Below are 9,967 nucleotides of genomic sequence, written 5' to 3'. Positions count from 1 at the left end.
TGGAAATCATTCCTATGGGCCTCCTGGTCCATAGGAATGCATTGGAAATTATTCCTTAATTGCGAATTCGCAAAATGCGAATTCGCAATTAAGGAAGCTTAAGGAATATCTAAAAAAATGCGATTTTCTTCATACATACCATTTTGCGATTCCTAAATAGCGATTCCTTAAAAATCGCTATTTAGGAATCGCAAAACGGAACTATGATACATATGGCCCTAGGTGTGTTTACACCAAAGAGGAGCTCAACTCTTACAAAGGAACTCTTAAAAGTGAGTGTACACACTCTATATCATTGTAAAGTTACACTAGTCACTGTCACACCTGCCACTGTAAATTGCGATCCGCGCTTGAGCCCCCCTCAGAATGGCTTATAAAGGAAGCTATTAAAATGTTCCTAATAAATTGTCGCTCATTGACTAAACACACACTGGAAATGTTCCTTTTGTTAGAAGACGAAAGACCTGATGTTCTGTTTTTAACAGAAACCTGGTTAAATAAAGATGCTGACCCGGTAATTGTTCAAACCCTCCCACCAGGCTATGCCATACAAAGACTGGACCGTGTTTCAGGAAGAGGAGGAGGACTTGCCATCATATTTAAGGACAGATTTAATTGCGGCATAGCTCAAAACCCCCTACCTGACTGTGAAAGTATCTTTTTTAACTTAGTTATTGCCCATGTCTGGACCTTCTCAGGGATCCTGGTCTATCGCCCCCAGGCCCTTCAGGTACTTTTTGTAAGGACCTTCCTGATATTGTTGACAATTTAGCCAGTTGCCTTCCTTATTGCACCTTACTTGCGGATCTTAATCTTCATTTTGATGATTCTCTACTCCCCCCTATAATGGAATTAGTAGAGGGGTTAGAGATGCTTCAACTCATTCAGTTAGTGAATGGTCCCATGCACTGCAAAGGCCATCTTCTCGACCCCGCTTTTTCTAATATTCCTAATTTGCTGGTCAAGGACCCCTCGCTGGTGCCTTGGTCAGACCACTGTCTTATTCCATTTTCATGGATAATACAGGAAGATATCTCTCCAGTTGTGAGAAACCTCAAACTAGTTCGGGTGTGGTCTAAACTTCCCATAAAATCTTGGGTAACTCACTTGGAAAATACCAGGCTGTATCTTAAAATGAACCCAGCTACAGTTAATGATGATTTAGATAACTGGCTAACTAAGTCTCTTGATATCACTTTGCCGAAGAAACTGATCCACAACAAAGCTGTAGCGACTCCTAATGCTTGGTATACTCCTAAATTACGGGAGCTTAGAAGTCCAGCAAAAAGCTGGAAAGATACTGGAGAAAATTTCCCTCAGTAATCAATAAAGCTAAATATAAAGATGCCATAAAGGTTTATAAAGTAAAAATAAAAAATGCTGAAGGGCACTATTATGAAGAGAAAATCACTCTTGCAGCCAACTGCCCTCGCGAGATCTTTCGGATTGCAAAATCACTTCTAAATCCTCCTCCGCCCCCCCCCCCCCCAACCTCCCCCCCATTACTCAGAAGGAATCTACTTTTGTGAGTTTTTCCAAGGGCTTGAGGTAGAGCTTGCCTCCTGTTAAAAAAAAGTCTCAGGAACAGCAAAGACATCAAGCTCTTCTGCCCTCATCACTGGGGACTGTGTGTTTTGTGCTGCAACAGAAGAAAAGCAACTCGAGGACATCTGAGATGCCACTGCCAACCTTGTGTCTCGAAGGCACTGCAGAGGGTGCCGCCGCAACACTGCACCGCAACCCTGGGCTCACTGACGCTGCCACCAAGCCGCTGCTCACACCCCGATCTGTGGGCACCGCACTCCGCACCGCCTCGCTTCACACCTAAGCCTGGGAATGGCAGAGAGCACAGCCGCAATGCCGCACCGAGACCCTTGCCTCACCGATGATGCCTGCTGATGCCGCCACCGAGCCGTTACTCTCACCGCCACTGCAACCTGTGGGCACTGCACTCCGCACTGCCTCGCTTCACGATGACGCCTTGGCCTCCCGGTGACACCACTCCACAACAAAATCATCGCCACTGCTTGTACCTTGGTTCGAGGGCACGGCTCGTAAAATTACATGATGTACCACCCTCATCCCGCAGCCTTGGCCTACCAACGCCGGCACCAGCAGCTGCTGGCACCGTTTCCTTCCAGCACCATTAGAAGCACTGCCTTCACCTTGCGCCGCAACCCTGGTCTCACCGACGATGCCATCTGACTCCGCTACCAAGCCGCAGCTCGCACCATGACCTGATGGCACCGCACACCGCACCGCTGCACTTCACACCTCAGCAGCCGACGCCTGCCAATGCTCCTGATCCCAACAGAAAGGAGCTCGACCTGCAACGCGAGTGACTTCAAGGGCCTCGGCGCCCTGCATCTCTAACAGGCACTGTTTGCAGGTCTTCCTGACACCATAGTTGGGCCGCGACCAGCCTGAACTGTTTGGCTTTGTTTGCTCACAACGTCGTGATAGCCCTGGACGGAGCTATCAACCTCAAGGAACTGTATTTAAAGCGTTTTTTATAACTGTAGATTTTTAAGTACTGTATTGTGGATTTTCTCCTTTTTGGTCTTGTATAAAAATATATTGGCTATTTTGCTAAACTGGTGTGGTGTCCTTTTGGAGTGCTTACACTGTATTTCTGTTGGTTAGGTGCAAATGCTTTACACACTGCCTCTAAGATAAGCCTGACTGCTCGTGCCAAGCTACCAAGGGGTGAGCAGGGGTTATTTTAGGAGTGTAACTCTCTTATCCTGACTAGGAAAAATGGTCCTTAATTGTACAATGGTGCAAGCCCATGCCAACTAGAGACCCTCATTTCTAACACTGGTTGTCAGCGGTGAGGAAAGGATTTGCGTTTGCACTTGACTTACAGTGATTGCTGTGCACTACTACCTTATCGCAGACCAGTACGTGCCACATACTAGTCCTTTTTATTTTTGGCCAATTTTTTGATCTTTGCAGTTTGAACTTGCTACTTCGTCATGCTGGAATTGAGAGCATCATCCGTTGCATCCCTGGAAATTGCCTTTGAGGAGGATAGGTTGGAACTCTACAATGTTCGGGAATTAAAATCCATTAGCAAGAGCCTAAAAGTCCAATTCAGAGGCCACACGAGGAAGGATGAGCTACAAAAGGCGCTGAAGGCATGGGTAGTAGCCAGAGATGCAAGTGGGCAAACTGGCGATCTTAGGGGAGAGGCAGAGCGACCTATTCCTAGGGGGGATGTGCTTTTGGGACGGCGGGAACCCTTCCGGCCAGGCAGCAGTCGCTTGTCCTCAGAGGAGCTGGAGGACAGGGGGTAAGCAAGCAAGTTCAAGTTGGAAAAACTCAGGCTAGAAATGGAGGAGAGGAAGATGATATTAGACTATGAACCAGGTCTTAAGGAGCTGGAGCTAAGAAGTAAGCCCGGCGCAGATGGTGGCAGCAACTCGTCAAGACAGTTAGACAGAATCGTTACATCCCTAAGAATGCGGCAAGGAATTCAAGAAGGGGGATGACATACAAAGTTGGTTTCAGGGGTATGAGGCAGCAATCCACATGAATGGGGTCCCTGAGGAGAATAGGGGAGCAGGTTTGTGGCCTCTTCTCCCTGAAGAAGCGAGGGACACTTTAAAAGCTTTCAGTAAGGGGTATCACCTCACCTATCCAGACATGAAGGACGCCCTCCTCACTAAGTATGGTCTTACTCCTGAAAAGTACAGGGATCAGTTCAGGCCCTGTAAGAAGTCTGATGCCAACACTTGGTTGGATTGTGTGGATATGTTTTGCCGGTCACTGGATGGCTGAGTGAAGGGCAGTAATGTGACAGATTATCAGGGGCTCTACGATTTGACTGCATGGGAGCACTTGTCCAGTCCATGTTTTGCAGATCTGCACCAGCACCTAGTTGATAGTAAGCTGACTGACCCTAGGAAGCTTGCTAAGGAAGCGGACCGCTGGGTGAGTACCAGGGTCCACAAGAAAGTGTTTGGGGAGACTCCGCCAGGGTCCCCTGCAGGAAAGTGGGGGGGGACAAAGGTAAAACTCAGGAGCTCTCGAAAGGGCCCCAAACTAGCACCCAGGTAAAGTTTCCCAACCCCCCGGAGATAAGAAAAAAGGGGTCTCATCAGGAAAGGCTGCAGAGACCAGCACTCAAAAATGTTTTGTGTGTGACCTGGTGGGGCACATGAAGGGGGACCCCAGGTGCTGCAAGGGGGCACAACCACCCACTGGTGGGCAGTCCAAAGTGTTGGCTAGTGTAGCACTTGGAGAAGAGGAGGAGTACCCACAGGAGGGTGGGGATCACACAGAAATGACCCTCGTTTCACTAGGGGACAGTGAGATGGTCCCAGGGACCCAGGTTCCCCCTAACACAAATTAATACAGCACTTGGGTGACATCAATGGGAGAAGGGTAGAGGTTCTCAGGGATACTGGAGCCAGTGTGACCTCAGTCCGGTGTCACCTAGTCTCTGAGGAGAAGGTAGTCCCCAGGGCATTCCACCAAGTAATTACTGTTGACAATTCAGAGTGCCAGTGTCTGGTGGCACAGGTTCCCTTCGACTGGGAGGGGTCTCCGGTCTCTTGAGGGTGGTTGTGAGCCCTTCCATGCCTGTAGATTGTCTGCTCGGTAACAACCTGAAGCAGTCCTTGTGGAAGCATACATGATTTTATACATGATTTTCCTCCTCCAGTGATTAGTAGTATTACAAGTATTTTAAACCACATTTTGATTGCCGTTGATTGAATCTTCTGATATGTTCTAACCTCTCATCTCTCCATACGGTTGTCTGATTCCTCAATAGAAAGTGAAACTTCTATGTTTCACCTGATTAAATATTTTAGAAGTCACGTTCTATCAGGGCTCGACATGTTTATTTATATTCTTGGGTGAAATACTTTCACAGTTCTTGTACTATTCCTTGCATGTAGTGAAATGATTACTATTGAAATTGATAAGCATTATATGCAAAAATAAGATTTTCCTTAACTGCATTTTAATGTGCAGTTTGTTGTTCACTTATATTTGTTTTTAAAACTTTGTGATAAATGTTTTTTCTTTTTCAGAAAGTAAAGTGAACCAAGGCAGATTTACTTTAACTGTGAAACAAGGATAAATAATATGGGTAAATCTGAGGAAAGAAGTGATTGGGCCAAAGAGCAATTTACTAATAAGAGAAGTGTCAATGCACTTTCCCAACACACCACTCATTCACTTACCGGTCTTTCCTGGTGGACATGGCCATTTTTGCAGCGCAAGTTAGACAAAGCCCAGTCATCCATGCCTAACTACATTTCAGACAAATGCTAAATAATATAGTTGAGCATTTGGGGGCATATCATCAAGGGCTGAAGATATAATTATCGCTGCTTTAGCGTCCGTTTTTGGGCGGAAAGCGGCGATAATTACATTGCATTATTTGCAGGACACACTAGCGTGTGTTTCCTTGCTTCAGCTCCCGTATTGTTCACACCTCGCTTTGCATCTCTAATGAGATGCAAAGGAGGCGTGCCTAACAAAAAACCATGGGAAAGTAACGCTACCCCAGCTTTGTGATATCATCAACGAGGGGTAGCAATATTTTAAATGCCGTTAACTATGCCTTAACGCAGGAATTTAACGCCTGTTAAGTTCCTGACTAAGGCATAGCTAACATGGGAGGTGGATTATGGTGATATGACCAAAGGGTCGTATCACCAAGGCTATTTCCGTTTTCGTTGCAACATCGCTGGTTTTCCAGAGATGTTGGCCCATTTCTCTGGAATATTATCGCCCTGGAGTAACGCATTGTAAATAACCTGTTACCAGGGCGATGAATTCCTGCGATGGACGGCGATAAATAAACAAGCACTAAGCACGCTTTGCGTTTATTTATCGTCGTCCTTGTAAATATGCCCCTTGGTTCCATAAGCATGTGAGTAAGAGGACAAAGTTCTTCTAATGTCTTCCATCAATGTGGAATGGTCTGAAAGATGCACTAACATGCACTGCGTTCATGTATAGAGGAAAGCAAATCCATATTTTCTGAAAAGACCAAGGGGCATATGGAGGTAGGCGTTTGCGATTCACAAACTTCAGAATTCGCAGAATTTGGGCGTTTGCGAATCGCAAACGGCGAATTGGTATGTAGGTGCCAACTCGCAAAATAAGGAATCGTAAAAATTGCGATTCCTTATATTGCTCAAGCATTTAAGGAATCACAATTTTGCCATTCCTTAAATGCGTTCTTGGGCTGCCTTAGAATTAGCGATTTGGGCTTAAGGAATCGCAAAATACCACCTACTCCAAATAGATGGTATTTTGCGATTTCCTTTCAAATTTTTTTTTTTCAAATTCAAAGTGCCATGTGGCACACAGACAAGCCCTTAGGGCATGTATGTGTGCCACATGTACTTACAGGCACATTCCAGGGGTGCAACAGGTGTCCTTTGGACACCCTGGCACCCTTGGAATTGAGATTCTCAAATTGCGATTTTCTCATCGAAAATCGCAATTTGAGAATGTATCCCCATTCATTCCTATGGGCCTCTTGGCCCATAGGAATGAATGGGACACTCATTCCTTAATTGCGATTCGCAATTTGCTAATCGCAATTAAGGATTTTTTGAGATTCGCTAAAAAATTGGGAATTTTTACCTACATTCCATTTTGCAATGCTCAAATAATGATTCCTTAAAAATCGCTATTTAAGAATCGCAAAATATGAACTACCTACATATGCCCCCAAATACATTAAAATGCTTCAAATGGGAATTTTAAAGTGAGACAGGCTCCATAGGGAGAATTTTATTTATGACCTGTTTGTGAAACTAATACATTCTATGAATTTCAAGAAACGTCAATGGTATTTATTGTATAGTAAACACATGCTCATGTCAATTTTGTTAGCTTCCCCATTCCTTACTGCATGGAAGGTAGACTTAAACAGTGTCATAAATTCTTTCAAATACTGTAAATTTACATGAAATGAAGTTAATAAGATTAGGTGGGCATGGTTAGGGTTTCTATTTTCAGCATAAACTGATAACAATCGAAAACTTACCCAAAGGCACTATTTTGCTTTCCACTGAAACAGAAAAACTGTACTTATACTCTTCAGGCACTCTATTTGGCAACCATTGTAAACATAACCAGATGAGACTTAGAGTCAGCAGAACGACGTATTTTGCACAAGGACCTCTGTCCCAATTGCATATCAACCCAACAAAGGGAAACCTTGATGCCCAGTTTTTACCAAGCTACCTATTACCACCCTCCACCTTCTGACATGACATAGAACGTGTACAGGTTTTCATCCCATCACTAACTACATAGGGGTTTGGCAGTGCAGAAGCTGCTGTTACAGTCATAGACTAGAATATTCCCTACAAGCAATGGACCTCTCAATGTTGCTCAAGTAACTCACGGCCACTAGTGTTGAGGGCTCCCTTGTGAAGGAACTGGAGTCCAAAATCAGATGTATATGGCTGTTGCTCCAGCATTCAGACTATGAAGTGAGCCATCCAGGACCCTTCTCCTTTAGCAGCCGGCCCCGGAATCACCTTCATGCTGGCTTCAGGTTATCTATCTTGTTTTGTCTGCCAGATACCTAATCTTAGGCCCCCATTTACCCTGCACAGATCTCAACAACAGGGGCACCATTGTCAGATACCTATACTCAGGAGGCCCCATTACTCTGCATACATCTCAGCTGCAGTTATTCCTAACTTGCACTCTGCATTCAAATCAAGGGGGCTGAATTGCCTACAGTGCAAGACTAGGTCAGCGCACCAGTCTTTAGATGTTGGCATTGAAAGGGCTGATGACGGGACCGAGCAGGGGACGCGCACAGCAGGCATGCCTTAGGCGCACCGCTGGCACATCTAAGGCAAGCCTGTCCGTGTCCAGGGCCAGAACCCCTGCTGGTTGTCTCAGAACTAGGGGCCATATGTATCAAGGGCCTCATTTATGAAAAGTGATGCATCGCTGCGTGAAAACAGCGATGCGTCACTTTTCACTGCGCACTCCTTGCGACACCAATGATGCGTCATATTTAATGTATGACGCATCATGTCGCAAGGACTTACAGATACGTCAGTATTTCTGACGTATCTGTAAGCACAAAAGTGACGCATTGCTGGAGTGTGTCACAAAAGTGACGCAACTCCAGCAATGCGTCCTTTCACATGGGGCAAGCCCCATGTGAAAGAGCTTGCGTCAGTCTTACACCTGCTGTGAGGCAGGCGCAAGATTTTGACGCAACAGCATCCTAAAAGTGACGCAGTGCAATCTCATAGATTTCACTGCGTCACTATTACGAGGCTTTTTGCGGGGGAATGCCCCCTCTGCATACATTATACCTGGCGCAGGTATAATGTGGCGCAGGGGTTTAAAAAGTGACGCATCTACCTAGATGCGTCACTTTTTAAATATGGCGCAACAAGGCGCATATTTTACGCTTCTGGTGCGTCACAAAAAGTTACTCACCGGCGGCGCAAAACTGACGCAAGGCCTCATAAATGAGGCCCCAAGCCTTTTGTGAATCGCAAAGGCCGAAATTCGCCGAATGTCGGCCTTTGCGAATCGTAAAAGGCTATTTTGCATGATTTGATGTGTATGAAACAATCGCATCTTAAGGAATCGCAAATACTTGCGATTCCTTAATTTGCCATAGCATTTAAGGAATCGCAATTTTGTGATTCCTTAAATGCTATGTATGAAGCTTTTAAGAATTGCGATTTCAGGTTTAGAAATCGCAAATTACCACCTACTTGTAGTTGGTGGTAATTTGCGATTTCTTGTAAATATGCACAATTGTGCATTTGTGAGGGTGGCATATGACGCACATACATGCCCATTAGGCATGTATGTGCGCCATATGCACAAGCATGTATTTTACAGGGGTGCAGCAGGGTGTCCTTGAGACGCCCCTGCATCCTTGCAATAATTCTCAAATTGCAATTAGAAAATTGCGAATTCGCAATTTGAGAATTATTTGGAAATCATTCCTATGGGCCTCCTGGTCCATAGGAATGCATTGGAAATTATTCCTTAATTGCGAATTCGCAAAATGCGAATTCGCAATTAAGGAAGCTTAAGGAATATCTAAAAAAATGCGATTTTCTTCATACATACCATTTTGCGATTCCTAAATAGCGATTCCTTAAAAATCGCTATTTAGGAATCGCAAAACGGAACTATGATACATATGGCCCTAGGTGTGTTTACACCAAAGAGGAGCTCAACTCTTACAAAGGAACTCTTAAAAGTGAGTGTACACACTCTATATCATTGTAAAGTTACACTAGTCACTGTCACACCTGCCACTGTAAATTGCGATCCGCGCTTGAGCCCCCCTCAGAATGGCTTATAAAGGAAGCTATTAAAATGTTCCTAATAAATTGTCGCTCATTGACTAAACACACACTGGAAATGTTCCTTTTGTTAGAAGACGAAAGACCTGATGTTCTGTTTTTAACAGAAACCTGGTTAAATAAAGATGCTGACCCGGTAATTGTTCAAACCCTCCCACCAGGCTATGCCATACAAAGACTGGACCGTGTTTCAGGAAGAGGAGGAGGACTTGCCATCATATTTAAGGACAGATTTAATTGCGGCATAGCTCAAAACCCCCTACCTGACTGTGAAAGTATCTTTTTTAACTTAGTTATTGCCCATGTCTGGACCTTCTCAGGGATCCTGGTCTATCGCCCCCAGGCCCTTCAGGTACTTTTTGTAAGGACCTTCCTGATATTGTTGACAATTTAGCCAGTTGCCTTCCTTATTGCACCTTACTTGCGGATCTTAATCTTCATTTTGATGATTCTCTACTCCCCCCTATAATGGAATTAGTAGAGGGGTTAGAGATGCTTCAACTCATTCAGTTAGTGAATGGTCCCATGCACTGCAAAGGCCATCTTCTCGACCCCGCTTTTTCTAATATTCCTAATTTGCTGGTCAAGGACCCCTCGCTGGTGCCTTGGTCAGACCACTGTCTTATTCCATTTTCATGGAT

This window comes from Lissotriton vulgaris, unplaced genomic scaffold (genome assembly GCF_964263255.1).
Source record: "Lissotriton vulgaris unplaced genomic scaffold, aLisVul1.2 SCAFFOLD_635, whole genome shotgun sequence".
In the NCBI taxonomy this organism is placed as follows: domain Eukaryota; kingdom Metazoa; phylum Chordata; class Amphibia; order Caudata; family Salamandridae; genus Lissotriton; species Lissotriton vulgaris.
The sequence above is the reverse complement of the archived record's forward strand: the minus strand, read 5'-3'. Positions refer to the sequence as shown.